Source organism: Eptesicus fuscus, chromosome 6 (assembly GCF_027574615.1).
Source record: "Eptesicus fuscus isolate TK198812 chromosome 6, DD_ASM_mEF_20220401, whole genome shotgun sequence".
Lineage (NCBI taxonomy): Eukaryota > Metazoa > Chordata > Mammalia > Chiroptera > Vespertilionidae > Eptesicus > Eptesicus fuscus.
The window spans coordinates 32017655-32039991 of record NC_072478.1 but is presented as its reverse complement, the minus strand read 5'-3'; the positions used below and the strand labels follow the sequence as shown (position 1 = coordinate 32039991).

Below are 22337 nucleotides of genomic sequence, written 5' to 3'. Positions count from 1 at the left end.
GAATTATGATGGATAGTCAATGGATGGGCTTTAAAAAGTTATTGGAAAACACAAAATGTTATTTAGCTGCAAAAATAGTAGTCATACATTTTCAACTAAGCCATTTAAGGTCATGTAACCATTTCAAGGTCCCAGAAGTGACCATTCTAGGACACTTACTTACCCAAGTAAAGCAGAATGATAGACAAATGATTGTCAACCATGTAATATTGAACACTAATGTTCGTCTATAATAATAAAAGCCTATAATGCTAATTAGACCGCATGTCCTTCCGGACGACCTTCCGAATGAAGCCATGGCGGGCGGGGGCCAAAGCAGAGGCAACTGCTGCGGCAGTGGAGGCCAAGCCCCTTGCATGCATTTCGTGCATCAGGCCTCTAGTCTTATATAATAAAAGCCTAATATGCTAAGTGTCTGACTGTTTGTTCCACTATTCGACCAGTTGCTATGACAAGCACTGACCACCAGGGGGCAGACGCTCTGACCGTAAGTTAGCTTGCTGCTGGAGTCCAGCAGGTCGGGGACTGGACGAGATGGGCCAGACATGTCCTAGGGCCCTCCCGCGGTCCCTCCCCGGCCCCGATCGTGCACCGGTGGGGTCCCTTGGTCTGGCCTGCACCCTCTTGAAATCTAGGACCCCTTAGGAGAGGTTGGAGAGCCGCAAGCCAGGCTGAGGGACCCCACCGGTGCACTATTCCGTGCACCAGGCCTCTAGTATACTATAATATGATTTTAAAAGGTGGCCTGAAATAAAAACAAACAAACAAAAAACAAACGGTGGCCTGACATGGTGGTAGAGAATGGCGGTTTGGATGCCCAGATAATCGGTGGAGGACATAACATGACTAATTCACAATTGATTCGTTTGTACCACCAGCGGGAAGTTCACATGTGCCGGGGGCAGAGAAGAAAGCAAACACACCCAGATGAGACCTTGAGATTGTCCCTTGGGCAAAGCAGGTGCTGTGATTTAGGGTTTCCTCTTCCTGGAGCCTGAACCCTCATGGTTGGCTCCTGGGGACCAGGGGCAGCTGTGTAAGTGGGGGAGGGCTGTAGCTCCAGGATTCTGCACACTTTTGTTTCTCTAAACCGCTGTGGTTGCCTGGCTGGCTCAGTGGTTGAATGTCAATCTCTGAACCAGGAGGTCACAGTTCCATTCCCAGTCAGGGCACGTGCCCAGGTTTCGGGCTTGATCCCAGTAGGGGGCGTGCAGGAGGCAGCTGATCAACGATTCTCTCTCATCATTGATGTTTCTATCTCTCTCTCCCTCTCCTTTCTTCTCTGAAATCAATAAAAACATTTTTTAAGTCAATAAACTGCTGTTGGTTATTGCAGGGGCCAGTCATGCTGTGGGCAAATGTTTGAATAGGCCAGTCTGGAGAATGAGCCCAGCTTCTGGAATAGACAGGTTCTCCTGGAACAAGGACATATCAAGAGAAAGACAGACCTGCCCGGTACGAGTGGCTACCTCCTGTCTTAAGCTGTATTTGGGTTATCTATTTCTGTGAAGTTACTCCCAAACTTTGCTGCTATGACAACAGTCTGTTGTTTTGCTCGTGAATCTGCAGCTTGGGAGGGCTCTCGGGGAGAGCCTGTCTCCAACCCACACAGCATCCTGTCTCCTCCCCTCTGAGGGCTGGAAGACCCACTTCCACGGCGGGGCAGGGACAGGCCTGGAGAGCTGGTGCTGACGGTCCACTGGGGGCTCAGCCAGGGCGGAGGCCGGGGCCTCCGCTTCTCCCTCTCTGGGTGGGAATTCTCCCAGCACGGGCTAGGTTCTAAGGGTGAGCAGCTCAAGAGACAACCAGCGGGAATCTGAACCGCTTGATTTGTCCTGGCCTTGGAAGTCTCACCGTGTCACTCGTCACCCGCTGGTGACCACAGAGGCTTGTCCAACTTCCAGCAGAGGGGCATCCACTCGGGCGAGGTACCGGTTTTGGTGTGTCTTCTTATAAGGACACTAATCCTATCAGGGTGGGGTTCAGGGCTCCACCCTTAAGACTTCATTTAATCTTGGTTACTTCCTTAGAGGCTCTGTCTCCAAATATAGCCACTCTAGGGGTTAAGACTTCAACATAAAAGACTTAAACGTATGAATTGGGGGAGGGACACACATAAATATTCAGTCCATAACATCCCTACGGTGATGTGAATTAGACAACAATTGATAAAGATAAATTTATATTGATATTCATTCAAAGAAAACTGTATTGAACACCTACTGTGTGTCAGACTCTCTGCTAGGCTCTGGGGGTATAGATAGGAGAAAAAAACTGTTCCTGCCTTTAATGAGTTTATGAGTATGAGGGAGACAGAGCAGCCAGGAGATACAGGGACAGCTGTAAGGAGAGCGTGCTGTGACAGCCCCCAGAGGGACAAATCAACCACTCCACGGGGAGGGGCACAAGCGATGTCCAAGCGGAGACCAAGGCCGAGGCGTCTGGAGTAGGGAACAGGAGGTGGAGAGACAAAGGGAGACATTTTGGGGAGAAGAATAAGATTTGCAAAGACCCACGGCAAAAAACTAGGGTGACCACCATCCTGGTTTCCCAGGACTGTCCTGGTTTAACATTCAAAGTCCCGCACCCAGGAGGTGCCTTAGTTAACTACTGGTATCGCTGGAGCATAAGGGAGGTGGGCTTGCAGCAGGGCCGGTGCCAGAGAAAGCTGGGAACGTAGGCAGGAACCCCAGGAGCCCAGCCATGCCAAGAGGTTAAGACTTTATCTTGGAGGTAGTTGAGCCATCAGTAGGATCTTACATAGGGCAGTGACTCACGAAGAACTGGATTTAGAAAGACGTCTATCTGCTGGATAATTAAGAAGAGCCAGTTAGGAAGCCATTGCAGGTTTCCAGGGAAGAGATGATGGTGACTTTAAGTAAAATCATGGAGGGGGATGGAGCGGACCAGAGGATTTAGGACATCTTAAGGAAAAGTGACAGAACTTAGAGATGCGGGAGGTGAGAGACCAGAAGCCAAGGTTGACTCCCAGGTTATTATTGGTTTGAGCTACTAGAAAAAGTCTTGGGAAGTCCTTAGGATGGTTTGGAAATCCCTTCCCCACACCACGCTACATGAGAATGCAGACAAAGCAGCTACTCTGCTCCCCATAAAGCTCGTATTGACCTAAAAATCAGAGTGACTGTGCCCCTCACCCAGAAGTCTCAGACCTAGCCATGAGACTTAGAGAAAATTAAGGTAAGAAGGAGGCTTGGGGTAAGCAGGGAAGGAAAGTGGGCATTTGTTATACTGGATACTCCCTAAACGATTTATGGACTCTCTAATTGGACCTTCACAAGAATCTTAGGAGGTAGGTAGGTGGGTATTGTGGTCCCCATTTCATAGCTGCAGAATGGGGGTGAAGTGTGCCGCAGGTGGCCACGGCTACGAAGCAGCAGAGCTCTGTGTGCCTGACCCTAAAGAACTGCTCTTTCCACCATGCTGCTTCCCTACGGAGCTCTCGTTTCTACCTGACGGGCTCTTTTGTCGCATCCATTGCCCGGCCTGGATTCTGTCTTTCTTTGGTATTCGAGAAGGATGCAGACCCAGGGCAGGACTCTGACCCCTGCAGGGCTCTTAGAGGCCAGCTGAAGGCTGCTTCCAGGAGCCAGGGTTGCAAGAGAGCTTCTAACTCCTTTGTCACTGGCCCCACACTGAGGCTACTTGCAGAAACCCTAGAGCCAGAGATCTTTGTGAGCACCAAGGCTGGGGGAAGCTGAGGAGACAGTGTCCCAGTCAGCAGCCAGTTTAGGGAAGGAGGGAGTGCTGGGGAATGAAACTCTAGAGATAGGCAGCTATGGGAAGGATACCCAAGGAAGAAAGGAACGCAGGATGAGTTCCCAGGGCCTCCCTCCGAAAGAGAGAGGGTGCACAGGTGAGCGGGTCGAAACCTTAGAAGGGGCAATGGAGCCCTGACAACTAGACCTATGTGGTGCCCACATGGAGGCTGCCCAGTGCCAACTTGAGCTTCCTTTTAACCAGCCAGGTTTACAATTTAATGTAAATTTTGACTTATCTCCTGTGAAGTCTTAATCCTCTATATTCACATAGTAATCTATCTATCTATCCATCCATCCATCCATCCATTGTTAATCCTCACTGGAGGATTTTTTTTTTTCATTGATTTTCAGAGAGAGTGGGCGGAAGGGAGAGGAGGGGAAGTGAGTGACATTGATGTGAGAGAGACACATCGATTGGCTGCCTCCCACACAGGCCCTGACCAAGGTCAGGAATTGGTACCTGCCCTTGACGGGGAATCAAACCCGAAACCCTTCGGTGCACTGACCAATTCTCCAAGCACTGAACCACACAGGCAAGAGCATAATCTATCCATTTTACCTATAGTCTTTTACAACTAATATTTCTTATTCCACCACTCGTTCTAGACTTGGAATTCTTCCAAGGATACCACTTTTCACTCCCTTCATATTTTCACATTTTCTTTTATGCAGTAGGCGCATGACTGGAGTTTGACTGTTGTCATTGGCTGGCTTCTTTATTCACCGACACTGGCAGAGAAAGGACACAAGAGGGCGCTCCTTTCCTTCTAATCTGAGCCTGGAGAGCTGAACCTTTTCTGCCCATTTTAGGTCTCTCTTACAGTAAAAACTCGGACAGGACTGGTGTCGGTGGAAACATTTTTCACTACTTCTAGGGAGAGGCTCTGGGGAATGCTGAATATTTATACCTGTGCCCTTAGGGAAATATTTATGCAGCTCAGGTCTTTGATTCCATTTGAATCAATAAAACAAATATTTGTATAGTCAGTTTTTGAATAACTCAGTCTAAGGAAGAAACATATTTTAAAAAGTAACCAACCCCTTCATAGCCACTAGGATGACTATGATCGAAAACATAAGGCGGGAAACCATAAAAATACTAGAGGAATCCACAGGCAGCAAAATCTCAGACATATGCCGAAGCAATTTCTTCACTGATACTGCTCCTAGGGCAATGGAAGTTAAAGAGAAAATAAACAAATGGGACTACATCAAAATAAAAAGCTTTTTTACAGCAAAAGAAGCCATCAACAAAACAACAAGAAAGCCCACTGTATGGGAGAACATATTTGCAAATGTTATCACTGATAAAGGTTTAATCTCCAACATCTACAGGCAACTTGTACAACTTAATAAAAGGAAGATAAATGATCCAATTTAAAAAATGGGCAACGGACCTAAATAGAATTTTTTTGAAAGAAGACAGAAGGAAGGCCAAGAAACACATGAAAACATGCTCAAAGTCACTAACTATCCGAGAGATGCAAATCAAAACGACAATGCGGTACCATCTCACACCTGTCAGAATGGCTATCATCAACAAATCAACAAACGACAAGTGCTGGCGAGGATGCGGAGAAAAAGGAACCCTCGTGCACTGCTGGTGGGAATGCAGACTGGTGCAACCACTGTGGAGAACAGTATGGAGTTTCCTCAAAAAACTAAAAATGGAACTCCCATTTGACCCAGTAATCCCACTCCTAGGAATATATCCTAAGAAACTAGAAACACCAATTAGAAAAGATATATGCACCCCTATGTTCATAGCAGCACAATTTACAATAGCTAAGATTTGGAAACAACCTAGGTGCCCGTCAGCAGATGACTGGATCAGAAAACTATGGTACATCTACACAATGGAATACTATGCTGCCATAAAAAAGAAGGGATTCTTACCATTTGCAGCAACCTGGATGGAACTGGAGAGCATTATGCTAAGTGAAATAAGCCAGTCAATGAAAGAAAAATATCACATGATCTCACTCATTTGTGGATAATAAAGAACATTATAACCTGATGAACAAAAAGATAGATACAGAGGCAGTAAAGCATCAAACAGACTGTCAAATTACAGCGGGAAGATTAGGGAGAGGGGGGGGAGATAAGAGATCAACCGAAGGACTTGTATGCATACATATAAGCATAACCAATGGACACAAAACTCTGGGGGGTGTGGGCATGTTTGGGAGTGGGGGGGGCAATGGTAAGATATGTACACATATAATACCTTAATAAAAAAATGGGAAAAAAATAAAATAAAATAAAAAAGGGGAAAAAAAAGAAAAAAAAAGAAAGACAAATATTGCATGGTATCACTTATATGTGTGGAATTCCCTTTTTCTTTCTTTCTTTCTTTTTTTTTTTTTTTTAGTCAAACTCATAGAAACAGAGAGTAGAAAAGTGGTTGCCAAGGGCTGGGGTTGGGGGAAACGGGGATAAGTTGGAAAAAGGGTACAAACCCCCAGCTGTAAAATGAAAAGGTCTGCGGATCTAATGCATAACATCATGACTATAGTTATAACACTCTATGGTTTAATTGAAATTTGTAGAGAGAGTAGAACTGAAGTGTTCTCACCAAAAAACAAACAAAAAAGTTCTGCATAAAAGATTCCAGGTGTTTCTCATGCCCTTTGAAGTCTGAAGAACACTGCTGTTGAGCAACCTGCTCTTTCTTTCCCATGCACTCGCCACTGGACGAGGAGCGGCCAGGATTTTAGGAGTGGTCAGCACATCCCAGGGAGGGGATTTGGCCCTTTAAGGCTGGATGGGGTTTGTATGGACAGGCATAAGCCAGGACAAAGTTCCAGAGAGATAGAATGGTTTATACAAAGAAAAAAAAAATGTGAACAGAGATTAGACAACTTTGAAGTCAAGGATTCATGAAGGGGAGTAGAAGAGATAAGGTTAGAAAAACCCTGAATAAGAGGCCAAAGTATTTATTCAGGAGTGCAGTGTTTTCTCTCACTTGTTCATGTCGAAATCCCGATATATTTCATTCCATCGACCAAAAGAGAGATCTTTTTTTTTTTTTAAGAAAGAAAATGACGATACAACCGACATGCATTACACACATCACAACGAGCAGCACATGTGCCCGTGAGAAAGCCAAGCTGCTGAAGTGAATGCGATCTGGCGTTTACCGAGTCTTCGTCATTATTTAGTTGCTGCTTGTTCATGTAGTTGGTCATCTGCTAATGCTAGCAGGTACAAGTCTGGATCCTTACTACGGTGGAGAAAACAAGCATGGGGTGGTGGGGCGGGGGGTGGGGGGACCTTACAAGTTGAGGAAATTCTATCCATTCATTTTCCTTTTCTCTCTGACTTGGAGAAAGGTCGTGGTTACTTGATAGGAGGACAGACCACCTTGGTTCAGCTCATTGAACATCAGGCGTCCCAGGGACTATGGATTAAGCCCTGCTGGGGACCGTGGGAAGCAAGGCCCAGAAGGATAAACGTGTGCTCTTCGGCAGATTACTCTGGTAACTGTATACAGGATGGGTTGTTGAAGGCAGCAACCAAACGACAGGGAGACCCATTAGTGGGTGATAGCAGTGCACAGCAGTAATCCAGGCTTCAGATGGAGCAATAGGACCTTGTGTTTACACGGTATTTTATGTCAGACAAATTCTTTTCACGGGCACTCCTTAACGCCGTTCCGTGAGGTAGCAAGTCATAAAAAACACACAACCACGGTGGAAGTTTAATTTGAAAGGTGGCTATGTGGGAGATATTTTTTTTTTAAATAAGCTACTGACGGGACTGAGTGAGTGGTCCGGTGGTGGGGGCAGGGGTGGGAGGGAAGAGAGAGGAGCCAAAGATGAGGAGCCAAGTTTTTGAACTTGGGTGAGTTGCTACTAACACAAACCTAGAGGAGAAGCTACTTTGAATGGGGGGGGGCGGGGGTTGATAATGGTAAATTTTGAAGTAATGTCAAACTGATAGAAAAGTTGTACCGAAAGAAGAGCACACAGTCCCTTTGCCCAGAGACTCATTCAGCTGACGCCTGTCATCTCAGTCACATCCTTTGGAGCAAGAGGATCCACAGGGGATCCCACATCGCACCCAGTCCCCACAACTTGCAAATCTTCTTCAGTCCAGAGACGTGCCTCGATTTCCCTTTCCTTACATGGCCCTGACTTTTTTGTTAGTAGTAGTAGTACTACTACTACTATAGGCTGTTTTGTAAACTGTCCCTCAACTTGGGTTTGTCCAATGTTCCTTCGTAATTAGACCCAGATTATGCACCTTTTAACTGGAATATCACAGAAGTGACCAAGTTCTCATGGTGTCATCCATCAGACGGCACACCTGTCAATGATCTCATCTCCATTTAATCTCATTACTTAGGTGTTCACTTCCATGACTTGATTAAAATGGTATCTGCCGGTGTTCCCCACGGTAGAGTTACTCCCCTGCCCCTCTCTAATGATTAGAGTATTTTGTGAGTATATGGAAAGGGGGTTGGCAAGGCTGGCTTCACGACAACGTCGCCTGTGTAGGTGTACTGAGTCCCATGCTTAGAAGGGTCCCAGGTTGTTTTTTGTTTGTTTGTTTGTTTGTAATCTCACCTTTGTCCTTTTTAATTTTTTTTTTTAAGAAAGTGGAAGAGAGAGAGAGAAAGATAGAGAGAAATATCGATGTGAGAGCAACACATCAATTGATTGCCTGTTGCACGAGCCCCAATCAGGGCCCAGGCCGGGGAGGAACCTGCAACGGAAGCACGTGCCCTTGACGGGAATCACACCCGGGACCCTTTGGTCTGCAGGCCGACACTTTTATCCACTGAGCCAAACCGGCGAGGGCGGAAGGGTCCCAGGTTTGGTTTGCTTTTTGCTTAGCTCCCACAATGAAGGAAGGAAGAGGGGCAGGAAGGCAGGAGAGAAGGAAAGGACAATCAGGCAGACATCCCACGTTTGACTTGGCACCTATGAGTTGCCAGGACGCCTAAGAGTTAGAAGAGCAAAGCCAGGGTTTGGGAGGAAAATCTGGGCCGGAGGGAAAGGCTGGGGTGTGATGTGCACAAAGCGGGTGGCTGAAGTGGGGAGGACAATTTCTCCAAGAAAATGAGAAGGGACACGAGGAAACCGGGGACCTAACCTTTGGGAAGACACACAGATGCGGAGCAGAAAGAGAAAGGGAAGCGGAAGGACTTCAGTGCCTCAGAGGGCGAGGGAAATCCAGTGGTGCAATGTTACAGAAATCAAAGGAAAAGAGTAGTCGGCCATGTCCATGCGGCAAAACACCTTAAAAGGAGATGGCTGACCAAGAAAAGATCCCTGGCTCTAAGAACTAGCCACATGAAGAGATTATTTGTTTGTTCTTTTAGGCATTCAATAAACATTGGTGGGGGAGGGGGGAGTTAGGCCCCAGGTTTGAGGATAGAGAAGGGGGCTGGCAGGGTGGGCTTCCTGGGTACCACCTAGGCAGGCACACAGGGTCCTGAGCTTAGCAGAGTCCCAGGCTTGGCCTCCTGCTCTCAAATTCTTACTCTCTGAGCAAGAGGGCCTGCGTTTTCATTTTGCACTGCACCCTGCCCACTACGTAGCTGGTCCTGGGTGAGGGGAGCCACTGTAAACCAGTCTTCCCTTCGGGAATATGCGTTGGTGAAAGTGAGAGGCCCGTATCTTGTCCTAGTGGCAAAGTGGAGTTAAAATGTGACTTAGCTTTGGGTATGTGTGTTGGCAGCCGGCGGAGGGTGGTGGGAGGAGATTACCGAAACCGGTGGAGATTTACAGGAGGGATTCATGAGTTCAAGGCCCCTGGTGAGTCAGATTCAGCCTTGGCCTGGAGGAAGGCAGAGGCAGAACGCCAGCCGAGGCAAAGAAGAGGGGGGGGGGGGGGGGGGGGCCGAGGACGAGCAAGCGCCAACCTAAGACCTGGTCTGGTGCCTAGAACTGAGCGTGCCTTAAGATCGAAAGCGCCCCTGGAGAGCCGCAGGACCAGGCTCCGGGGCGCGCACGGGGAGAGGCCCCGGCGGTCCACACCCGCGCCAAAGCGCACGCACAGCGCGACAGCGTGGTTCCGAGCCTCTGGCCCAGCACGACTGTGGGACCCAGGGGCCGAACGAGCAGCGGGGACGGCCGTGCGTCTCGGCCGCAGGGCAGGATCGGGGCCCCCTGGCCTCCGACCCGTCCTCTCCGCCAGGCAGGCGGCCCCAGGAGAGGCGGCCCCCCCGCGATCCCCGCCCGCAGGCCGCGCCAGGGGTGGCGCAGGAAGGCCTCCGTGGGCCCGCGCACGTCCGAGCCGCCCTCGGGGCTTCGAGCGCCCAGAGACGGGGAGGAGCCTCGCTCCCCGTCCTCGGCTCCAGCGATGCCGCCGGCCGCATCCAGGCCGCAGGCGCGGGGCCCGGGGAGTGGGACAGGGCCAGGGAGGCCGGCCGGCCGCGGCGCGTGGCCTCCCGCTCCAGGGCAGGGCCCGATCGGGCGGGGCGGGCAGCGCGCCAGGAGGAGCCCGCGAGCCCCAACGGGGCCTTTCCATGAAGCGGCCGAGCGCTGCCAGGGGGCGGCCCCGACACAGCTGCTGGGAGGGCGGGCGAGTCAGAACTGCCTCCTCTGCACTCGCGGGGAGGGGGGGGGGGGGACAGGGAGGGCAGAGGGGGAGGGAGGACGGCGCAGAAACCAGTCCCAGCCGGACGCCGCCCTCCTCTGCTCGCCTAGGCCTCTCACATCTTCCTTCCAGCAGCCTCGTGCTGGGCTACGTGCCTGAAGGCCCTGTGCAGCCTTCACAACTTTCAAGAGGGGCGCCTGGAGGAAATGAACCTGATTCAAAGCTTTGGGAAGGAAACCGAGGACGCTGGAGGTCGGTTTCAACCTTCGTCTGCCACCATATAATCAAAGTAATAGGTGCTTACTGCATAAACTGTGGCAAATGCGGAAAAGTGTAAATATTTAGCCAAAAAAAGCACCCTAATTCCACTACCCGCAAGCAAACACGTTTGCATACTGCAGTATTTCTGTCGCTATGTCTATTTTCCTTTACGTAAGAGAATTCAGTATTGAACTCATGCGCATTATTCAGTATCTTGCTTTTTATGCTTAATGTCTTACAAACATTTCCCACTTCCTTGAACACATCAAAAACATTTGTAATGGTTCTATCCTAACATTGTATAGCTGGACCAACACGTAACCACTTTCATTTTTAAAGGTCCAAAGGATACAAATATTTTTAAAGTTCTTAATTATTCATGTTAAATTGTTCCTCAGAAGCTCTGAGCTAATTTATATTTTTTCAGTTGCCCTGGATACATGGCCAGAATGTTGATCAGAGATTGACACCGGGCCTTGAATAGGTAACCCCTTCTCTCCTTCTAGGCACCAAACCTCTGCTCTGCCTTCCAGGGTTGCAGCTTGATCCCTGGTGGGCATACAGGAGGCAGCTGATCAGTATCACACCCTCACATCGGTGTTTCTCTCCCGCTCCCTTCCTCCAAAAATCAGTACAAAAATCTTTAAACACAAACCAACCACAACAAAACCGGTACCACCCAAGTAACTTAAAAATGGAAGAGGATTCAGCCAGAAGTCTCTCCTCTAGAACCTTATCCTCCCCGGCCGCCAGGTGAGGCTCATCAGTATGTTCCCTTAGGAGCCTCAGTCGGTACAGATGCAATGGCTCCCATGGGGCCAGTTCAGTAAGACATCAAAGCTTAAATGTTAAATAATTATTTCTATTAAGAATCCCCTGCAGGCCCTGACCAGAATGCTCAGTTGGTTAGAGTGTTGTCCCCATCCTCCAAGGCTACAGTTCAATCCTTGGTCAGGGCACATACAAGAATCAACCAATGAATGCATAACTAAGTGGAACAACAAACTGATGTTCCTTTCTCTCTCTCTTCCTAAAATATATATTTTTAAAAGAATCCCCTGCAGTAACAATCTAAGTGCTCATCAACGATGTGATGCACACATACATCATGGAATATTATCCAACCATGAGACCGGAGGAAATCCTGCCATTGGCGAAAACATGGATGAACCTTGAGAACATTATGGTAAGTGAGATAAGTCAGAGAAAGACAAATACTGTGTGGTATCACTTATATGCGGAACCTAAGAAAAGCCAAACTCAGAATGGTGCTTACCAGGGATTGGGGGGGGTGAGGGAATAGAAGAGATGTTGTTTAACGTTACAGACTTGCAGCTAGTAGACAAATAAGTCCTTGAATTCTAATGCTTAGTATAGTGATTATAGACAACAATAGTATATTATAGACATCAAACTTGTTAAGAGACTAGATCTTAATTATTCCCACTTTAAAAACGAAGTGATAATTATATGTAGTGATAGAGGTGCTAGTTAATGCTACAATGGCAATCCTATCTATAATAATAAAAGCATAATATGCTAATTAGACCGGACAGCCAGAAAGCTGGGGCTGCGAGGGCCAAGGCAAGCTGCCTCGGCTGCGAGGGCCAAGCCCCTTGCACGAATTTTGTGCATTGGGCCTCTAGTTGTAATATATAAATGTATCAAGTCAACATGTTGTACACCTTAAACTTACAAAATGTTAGATGTCCAATATATTTCAATCTAGAATCCCTAGGATAACCAGGATCTTAGAGAATAAAATAAATTAGAGAGAGCCGGCTGGGCATGGCTCAGTGATTGAGCACTGACCTATGAACCAGGAGGTCATGGTTCGATTCCCAGTCAGGGCACATGCTGGGGTTGCGGGCTCGATTCTCAGTAGGGGGCGTGCAGGAGGCAGCTGATCAATGATTCTCTGTCATCATTGTTGTTTCTCTCCCTCTCTCCCTCTCCCTTCCTCTCTGAAATCAATAAAACTATATTTAAAGTAAATAAATAAATAAACTAGAGAGAGCCCTGGGTGGTTTGGCTCAGTGGATAGGGCATCGGCCTTCGGACTGAAGGGTCCCGGGTTCGATTCTGGTCAAGGGCACGTGCCTGGGTTGCAGGCTCGATCTCCAGTAGGGGGCATGCAGGAGGCAGCCAATCAATGATTCCTCTCATCATTGATGTTTCTATCTCTCTCTGAAACCAATAAAAATATTTTTTTAAAAAAAATAAATAAATAAATTAGAGAGAAAAGAAGCAACATTCTACATACAAATGACCTCACTCTCAGCCCCATCCCACACAAAAATAAAAAATTACATGGGCAAGTGCTATAATAAAGGAAAATGCAAAGGGCCAAGCGTGTGTTGCAGGGAAGCATCCCCTGGAAAACCAAGGGCCTCTCCACTCAGGACTCTGTCCAGTCGCCGTCCTGGGAGAAGTGAATCCCCAGATCTGAGTGGCTGAAGGGACTCTGAGCGACTTTCTGGGGGCTTGGGCGCTGCTCTCTCAGAATAAATAATAGCAGGCACTCTGTCGAGCACCAGCTTGCATGCTCTGAGTGTTAGGCCATAACCACCCTCACTTTACAGATGTGGAAACTGAAGCTCAGAGTGGTCTGATTCCTTGACATTCTGAAACTAGTAGCACGTGTTGCTTTCTCTCTCTCTCTCTTCCTCCCTCCTTTGCAACTGTGGAGAGAGTAGATCTGATCTTTTTCTTATATTTTAAACCCTGTGTCAGTACAATCATAGCACAGCACTGATGGGATCAAAACATACAGCAGCAGCAACCACTTTTCTTTTCTTCTTTTTTTTTAAATATATATATTTTATTGGTTTTTTACAGAGAGGAAGGGAGAGGGATAGAGAGTTAGAAACATCGATCAGCTGCCTCCTGCACGCCCCCCACTGGGGATGTGCCCGCAACCAAGGTACATGCCCTTGACCGGAATCGAACCCGGGACCCTTGAGTCCGCAGGCCGACGCTCTATCCACTGAGCCACACCGGTAAGGGCAGCAACCACTTTTCATTTGTTTACTTGTTTGGCTGCAGGTTTGTTATCACGTGATTTTACCATATTCTACCCATTAAGCTGGCCTGCTTCCCTAGGCCCATAAATTCACCTCACTCTCCCTACTGCACCTGGAGCCTCCTGTTTAGCCCTTGAGGTTGAAGCCAGTTACAGTATTCCCCCCCTTACCTGGGGGGGATACATTCCAAGACCCCCAGTGGATGCCGAAACAATGGATGGCACCAAACATTACATATACTGTCCCCCCTCCCCCCATACATACATAAAGTTTAACTTATAAATTAGGCACAGAAGGGGTTTAACAACAATAACTAATAATAAAACAATTGTGAATGGCTTTAGGGCCATTATTAAATAAAATAAGGGTTACTTACACACAAGCACTGGGGTACTTCCCAGTCAATCTGATAACCGGGACAGCTACTAAGTCACTATCGGGCGGATGGCATATACAGGGCGGATAACACAAAGGGATGATGATTCATGTCCCAGGTGGACGGAGCGGGACGGTGCGAGATTTCATCACACTCCTCAGAACAGTGCGCAATTTAAAACTTATGAATTATTTATTTCTGAAATTTTCCATTTAATATTTACAGACGTGGTCGGCTGTGGGTAACTGAAACCACAGAAAGTGAAACCACAGATAGGGGGGATTACAGTATATTCACATGCTTTTCTTGCATCTCCCATCTGGGGGGGTCCCTCAGCCCGGCCTGCACCCTCTCGCAGTCTGGGAGCCGTTGTGGGGTGTCTGACTACCGGCTTAGGCCTACTCCCCTTAGCTCTGCCACGGACATCCTTAGCGCTGCCATGGAGCCAGCTGTGAGCCCAGCTTCTGGCTGAGCTGCGCTCCCCCTGTGGGAGTGCACTGACCACCAGGGGGCAGCTCCTGCGTTGAGTGTCTGCCCCCTGGTGGTCAGTGTGCATCATAGTGACTGGTCGTTCCACCATTTGGTCGCGCCTTTTATTATATAGGACTAGAGGCCCATTGCATGAAATTCATGCATGGGTAGGGTCCCTAAACCTGGCCAGCAATCAGGGCCGATTGGGGCCTTCTGGCTGCCAGCTGGGGCCTTCCTTGGTTCCATGCTACCCCCTGGTGGTCAGCGCACATCATAGCAAGTGATAGAACTTCCAGTCTCCGGGTCAAACTCCTTCAGGGACACTTCGCATATTAGCCTTTTATATATATAGATTGTTTGGGTTATATTTTTATGTAAGTTATATACTGTTTCGATTCTGCAGTTTGCTTCCCTCCTTTTTAAATAAGTATTAATGCATACAGAGAGATACAGATATCAAAAGTGTACCATTGGATGAATTTTCCCAAACTGAACACACCTAGGGACTTGCATTCAAATCAAGAAAAAACATTTCCATCACTCCACAAGGCCCCTTGTATAGAGTTTTTTGTTATTATTCTTTCTTTCCTCTTTTCATAAATTTGCCTAATGTGAAATGGATTTTTGTTTGATTTAAAGATGGCACATTCCCCAGCTTCTTGGCATGCAGAATGTGTATAATAGAAGAAACATTATTTTTCTTGTGAGGCCAATTTAAAATCAAGTGCATTAAAAATGTGGGCTTGTTAGGAGAAAACTTGAGGGTAGATTCATATATATTTAAAGCTGGAAGAAGACTTTGGGAAGAGGAGACTATGGGCAAGGTGTTGTACCTCTCCAGTAGCAGGTGTAGAACCGGAGCCCTCCCAATCACCCAGCATCATTGCTTATTAATGTTATGTAAATAGCCACGACAGAGAATGGAGAGGTACCAGGAAGATTTCCCATGGAGAACTGAGTAGTAAAACTGTGAATGGGAGTACAAGTGGTTCCCCCTTTTCCATCCTACCGGAGAGAACTCTGCTGCCCTCTGGTTGCTTCCCGAACAGTGTCTGACAGGTTCCTTAATCCTCTGATTCCCAAATTGTGTGCGGAGGCACCCCAGGTGCCGCAGAAAATGCCCAGGGGCACCTCGGGATATTTTTAAATTTTGAAGGAAACACAGTGATACTTGATATCTGTGGCACACTGCCTGAGCTATTAATGAAAGTTTCAGCGTTCGATTGCATCACATTCCTTTTCATGACATCCTTCCTCCCCGTATGGAGTTGGCTTTTTGGTGGATGCTTTGTTAAAAAGAAATTGGGTGGGGAAAAGGAAATGAGGGAGGTTGTGTGCAATCTGATTCCGAGGTTTGAGAGGTGCCCCACATGTGCACAAATTGCATTAGAAAGTGATTGTAATTATTCAAGAATAAGAAATATCAGTCTTGCCGAAACCGGTTTGGCTCAGTGGATAGAGCGTTGGCCTGCGGACTCAAGGGTCCCGGGTTCGATTCCGGTCAGGGGCATGTACCTTGGTTGCGGGCACATCCCTAGTGGGGGGTGTGCAGGAGGCAGCTGGTCGATGTTTCTCTCTCATCGATGTTTCTAACTCTCTATCCCTCTCTCTTCCTCCCTGTGGAAAATCAATAAAATATATTAAAAACTGAAAATATAAAAAAAAATATCAGTCTTTTTCAATTTAGGTGTATAGTATTTTTGAAAGCAACCACTAAATTGTTAGGACGTAAATACTAATTAAATTGTTTGGATCTAACTAATTGATAAATGTACTCTTTAGGTATTTCTTTTGGCCTAGGGTTTCTGTGAAACTTTGTCTTAGGCATAAGGTTAGGGCAGATCAGGTTCTTCAAGTTACTCGTAATTCAGCATCTTTAGTACTATTTGTTCAACTGGAGGCTGCTGGTAGACCAGAATGATTTTATTTGAAAATCAGTCTAGAATGATTTTATTTTTAATTTAAAATTTTTCAGATAAGATCATTGATTTTAGAGAGGAGGAAAGGAGAGAGAGAGAGAGAGAGAAACATCAATTCGTTGTTCCACTTATTTATGCATTCATTGGCTGATTCTTGTATGTGCCCTGACCGGAGATAGAACCCGCAACCTTAGACGACACTCTAACCAACTATACTACCGGGCCAATCTTAAAATGATTTTATTTAGATGAGGAAACTAAGTCTTAGAAAGTAACTTGATGGAGGTTATCCAGTTTGGGCAGATCCAGGTTTTATGGGGGCCTGAAGCTTATGCAATTGTTGGAGCCCTCTTTAAGAACAATAATGCACCATCAGAGATTCACAACTGGGCTGAGGGCTTGCCAGGGGCCCATGCAGGTGAGGGGTTGTGAAGCTTAAGGTTCATTCGCTTCAGGGAAATCCACCTGCCGGGGCCACCAGCTAGTAAGAGGTGGAAATGGAATGCAAACACAGCTTTGTCTGCCTCTAAAGACACAAAATGGGAATCTCCTTTCCTAAAGACAAGAATAGAAAACCAGGGATGTGAAAGCACTTCTAGAAATGTGAGCCTAGCTGGGTCCTGGGTCCCTCCCTAAGAAGGAATCTGAGAGTGGGAACACAATGCCTGTGTCTTCTCATTAGAGTTGTGACAGGTGACTGGGGGTTAGGGCTTTGGCAGCAAAGCTGAGTTTGAATTCTGGCGCCACCTCTGCCTAGCTCCCTGATCCGTGAACGTTACTTACCATCTCTGGGTGTTACTGGAGCAACAATGTCCACACTCCGCAAGGCAGTGAGATGAAAAGAGAGGTCACAGATGCAAGTGCCGGGTCCACAGCAGGCACCCGCCTCCCTCTCCTTCCTCTGCTCCCACACAGAAATCATGGGCATGTGGAGACGAAATATAGACGAACAGTGGTAGAGGTTTCCTTTGTGTGGGGGTACGTTGATTAAATGCACATACATGGCAAGCAACTGTCTAAAAAAATGCAAATCAGGCCACGCTGGCAGAGATTTGTCTGGTATCTTGTCTTGGTTCAGTGCCTAGCTCAGTGTCTATTTTCAGGGGTTCCCCATTATCCACAGACTAAGTTGAAAACTCCTTATCCTGGTATTTAAAATGTCCTCAACTCTGACCTCAACTTAACCTTCCAACATTTTCCCCCACTGTGATCCAGCCCTGCCTCTCTTCTCGCCCGACTGGTTTCCTCACTGACCTTTTAATGTTCACCACGCGTTTAGCAGAAGCCACATCCCCTGCCAGGAATTCTTCCTCCTTTCCACGGTCCTGAGTCCCACCCATCTTTCAGGACCAGTGCAAGCCCCCTCTGGGCAGTGAGCATTTTGTCTGTGATCCCAGCCCCCGGGGGTTCCCCTGCTCTCAATTCCTGCCATGAGTCCCATTTGTACCAAGCATTCAGCTCTTACCACACCGGGCCTCGTTTTGTTTTATCGCTTTTAGGGAGTTTGCTCTTCCTTTCAATTGCATTGTAAGTTCAGTGCGGTGTCATGGAAATAACACCAGACCGTCGGCAGAGACTTGGCTTCTGTTTCCAACTTGCTGTGCAACCCCAAGCAAATAGTTTCCTTTAACTTAGAGAAGTGAGGGGTTTGGATAGGGAAACTCTTTAAGATTCCTTTCCTTAAAATGAGGACCTTCTTTCCAAGGCCCAGTTCAATGAAATGCATGTATAATTCCTTTTAAAGAACATTGGAAACATTTGCTGATCACTTAGTCCCGAAGCACCGAGCTAGATGCTAATGGATGAGTAAACAAAAACGCAGGGCTTACTCTCAAGGAACTTGCCAGGGAAAACTAGATATCCATAATCAATTGTGTGATTTATGGAAGGGGGTCAGGAGGTGAAAGGTCAGGCGCTGGTGGAGTGTCTCTCTGACATTCTGTCTGATGGATGCCTCTGACACCCCAACTCGACTGTTTGGCCCTGTGGCTGACTTCATTCTCTGAGTCCCATCTTTCCTCCTTTCCCAGCACCCCACCATCCACATCTTCCAAGGCCATAACTCAGAACCCCCCCCCCCCCGGCCTCTGTTCTCACTAGGCCATCCATCCTGTTCCCCTTGGCTGAGACGTCAGCAGTGCTGCTCTCAACGTGGGGATGTCCCAGTCAACGGGACTACCCTGCCCTCTGCTCTTCCTTTCACTCTCTGCCGGTACCTGAGCTCAGTCCTCCAAAGCCGAGCCTGGCCTGGTGGATGAATCTGGCTGCAGTATATAGTGGGAGGCATCCGGAAAGAGAGACAGAACATAGAACAGTGGCTAGCCCAGAGCGATTTCTTGGAGGGCTGTATTAATAGGTGAAGTGCTCTCCTGAACACTACCTATGTTAACTCATTTAATCCTCCCCACATCTCTAAGAGATAGTTACTATCATTATCCCCCATTTACAAATAAGGAACTGGAGGCAGAGAGAAATCCAATGGCTTGCCCAAGATAGCCAGCGAGTGGAGATAGGCCTGGAATTCAGTCTGGCTCCACAGTCCACTCTCCCAACCTCTAGCTGAAACGGCCTCTTTTCTGTCCCTCTTGTAGAGGGTTTCTGCCAGCTATGACCTTGAGACAGAAGGTAATGGGCAGATGCATTTCCCCTGGGGGAGAGGGGACTGTGGAAGGCGCTAACAGGATAACCCAGACTGGAGCGCCAGGCGTCCGGGGGGTGCATCTGACCCAGAAAGGCAGGCACGGGTGCATGGCGAGAAGGCCCTGGCCAACAGGAGGTCCGAGTTCCGCTCTTGGCTCTGAGCTAGGAAATCTTTTCACCTTTCTGAACCCCAAGTTTCCCCGCCTTTAAAGGAGCAGAAAGGTTAAGGGAGTTGGGCTGGGGAGCTCCCCGGGGGCCTCCAGCATTCCGGTAACGGAGAGGTCAGGCAGAGGTGGGAGGACCGTACAATATAGGTCTGTGTGCAGGAGGACGCCCCCGTGGGCGGAGGCAGGAAGGGGTGTGTTTGTGCAGCGGGGGCCGGTGAGTCTGTGCGGTTCTGTGGAGCAGGGCAGGAAACTTAAGGAAGGAGGCTCAGCCCGGTGGGACTTGGAGGAGTTGGGGGCGAGCCCGCTGCGCGCGGAGGCTGCGTGGGGAGGCGCAGCCGCGGTGACTAAGTCATCGGGAGGCCTAGTGCAGCGCGCCGGGCGACGGGCCAGAGCGGGGCCCCAGCCGGGCCGGAGGAGGGCGGGCGGGCGGGCAGGCCGGGCGAGCTCCGGGGAGTGGGGAGGCGAGGTCGGGCCCGCCCCGCCCGCCACCGCCGCCCGGCCCGCTGGGCCCCGCCCACAACACGAGTCACGTGTGCTCCGCGAACCCTCCCTTGGCGCGGGCTTGGGGCGCGCGGGTGGGTGGGGAGCGGTGTCCGGAGGGAGAACGCTCGGTGGGGCGGGCTGGGGAGTGGGCACCGGGCCCGGGCAAGGCCAGGGCAGGCGGATGCCTCGAGGGCTAAGGCGGGCGGCCGGGCGGCGCGGGGCGGGGCCTGTCGTGAGGGGCGGGGCCTGTTGCTGGGGCTGGCGCAGGAAACGGGGAGGAGAGGCGGGCCTACAGGCTGCCAGTTTGGGCTGCTTGTTTACTCCTGGCGGGGGAGCTTTAACCCGGAGGGCGGGAGGGAGAGAGGGAAAACGCGGACTGGATTCCCGAGCCGCTGCAACAGGAGGGGCGGAGGAGGGGGGAAGGAGGGGACTGCAGCGGGGGTGCCAAGGCCGCTGCGTTCCTGGAAGGAGCCAGCTAGAGACGCCCTGGATAGTTGTTTTTGTGTTTTTTTTGTTTGTTTTTTTTTTGTGTGTGTGTTTTAAATTTCCTAGCCTGTTCTAGCGCTCCCTCCTACTCCCGCTTCCATCCTGCGGGCGCGCGCTCACACACACAAACACACACGCACACGCACACGCACACATGCACACACGTTGGTGTAGGGTGTGCATGAACGCAATCCTTTCGGCCTTGACTTAGTCCTAGAGTGGGCTCCCCAGAGGAGAAGGCTCTGCGTACGTGCTCACAGGGATCCCTGCCTGTGAGGTGGCTGGGTGCGTGTTGTCCTTCAGTGGGGCTCTGCCACTTCTCTTAATCCAGGAAATGATTCAACTTGCAGTACCGTCATATATTTTGTGTGCCTGCGTGTGGCTGCAGTTACACAAATAAGTTAATTTTAGTCAAGAGGCATTCCAGCTTCGTGAGCTTCGTTTTCTAACTTGTAGGATAGATGGCAAAGCTCTTCCTAAAGCGTAGAGTTTCATAAATGTATTGGCATAAAAATAGAGGACGTGGGCACTGTGGCAACGCCTTCCTCAGCTAAGGCAGTTTTTCATTATCTGAAAAATCATCTGGATCTGAAAAGATACAATGTAACATGCAATTTAATATTGTACTAGTAATGACCATGTAACCATTTTATTCAGGAAGAATCGAGGCTCAAAAAGACACTGGTGGCTTGTCAGAAGTCCAATGGCTCGTCAAAGGGCACAGGAACACAAGTGCTTTGAATCCCAGACGTGTCCTCTTCTCCCTCCCTCCCACTGTGTAGTAGACACATGTCATTTTCTCTGTCCGTTCGTTCCTTTGGGACATCAGTCCCATTCCCTGTGGTTTAATAAAGATTCAAAATGATAGAATCCCATCCCTCTGGCAACCGTGGTCCGAAAGGGTGAACATTTTAACGACAAATAATCAATTAGAGTCTTTCTTTGGAACTAATATATGAATGTGAGAGAGAAAAGTTTGTTTTCTGCTGGTGTTACCAAATCGGGGTGTCATCGTTGGTAGCTGTCAGCAAAAGTCTTCCCAAGTATTGAAGAAAAGCTGTTTTGGGGGGATTGTGGGGAGCTCTTTTGAAGTACAAAAGAATGGGACTCATAAGAAGGGGCAAACAGAAATGAGAGATTTAGAGCACAAACTCTGATATCTTTCTTTAAACCTGGGATCCGGCTGTGTCTGAGGCCAGTACAAACTCCTCGATTTCCCAGTGAAGTGAGCCAACACATCCATTTCTGTTGCTTCAGCCAGCATGAATTGAGTTCCTGTCACTTGTCTCCAAAGAGAGGCCTGACTAATAAGTTTGGCACCATGCTATTTATTTATCCTTCAGAAAATAATGGAAGTTGGGTGCTGGCCACAGCTATCACTTCTTAAGTGTCCTAGTTCCCATGAGTCATACCAAGTGTGAGTTCCACGAATCTGAGTAGACAGAAGAACACATAATTGTCTCTCCATACTATTGTATGATAAACAGGACACAATTCACCAAGTCCAAGTTAGAAGTTGCATAGATAGCATTTCACCTTGGGATACTGTGATGGTCTGAATCATGAAGAGGATGAGATTGAGTTTTTTTGTTTTTTTTTTAAATATATATATAAAATATATAATATATATATATTTTATTTCAGAGAGGAAGAGAGAGGGAATGAGAGACAGAAACGTCAATGATGAGAGAGAATCATTGATCGGCAGCCCCCTCTATACCCCTCCCCCCACTGGGGATCAAGCCCCCAACCCCAGGCATGTGCCCTGATTGGTCATTGAACTGTGACCTGGTTCATAGGTTGACACTCTGAGCCACACTGGCCTAGTGAGGTTGAGGTTTTTAGTGAAATGGTAAAGGAAGAGGGGCTGAGAATTATCTCAGTTGGTTAAAGCTGAAGATTGAGAAGGGGAGTGGTCAGTTTTAAAGAAACAATTAGAAGGACAGGACATTGAGCTGCAAGGAGCGGAGGCATTAGGAGTCACAGAATTTTAGAGATAGAGGGAGTCCCAAACAGATCATTCTTCCTCCTAAACCCATGGTCGGCAAACTGCGGCTCTCGAGCCACATGCGGCTCTTCGGCCCCTTGAGTGTGGCTCTTCCACAAAATACCACGGCCTGGGCGAGTCTATTTTGAAGAAGTGGCGATAGAAGAAGTTTAAGTTTTAAAAATTTTGCTCTCAAAAG

The 22337-nt window shown here is 48.3% G+C and overlaps 1 long non-coding RNA gene across 1 annotated transcript; it reads left to right on the top strand.

Annotated features, from left to right (window-relative positions):
- The first annotated feature begins 10467 nt into the window (after positions 1–10467).
- On the top strand, positions 10468–21020 carry LOC129149313 (uncharacterized). Its single transcript, XR_008556230.1, has 3 exons — positions 10468–10577; positions 11639–11772; positions 20809–21020. It is a non-coding gene; the product is annotated as an uncharacterized LOC129149313 (long non-coding RNA).
- Positions 21021–22337: the final 1317 nt, after the last annotated feature.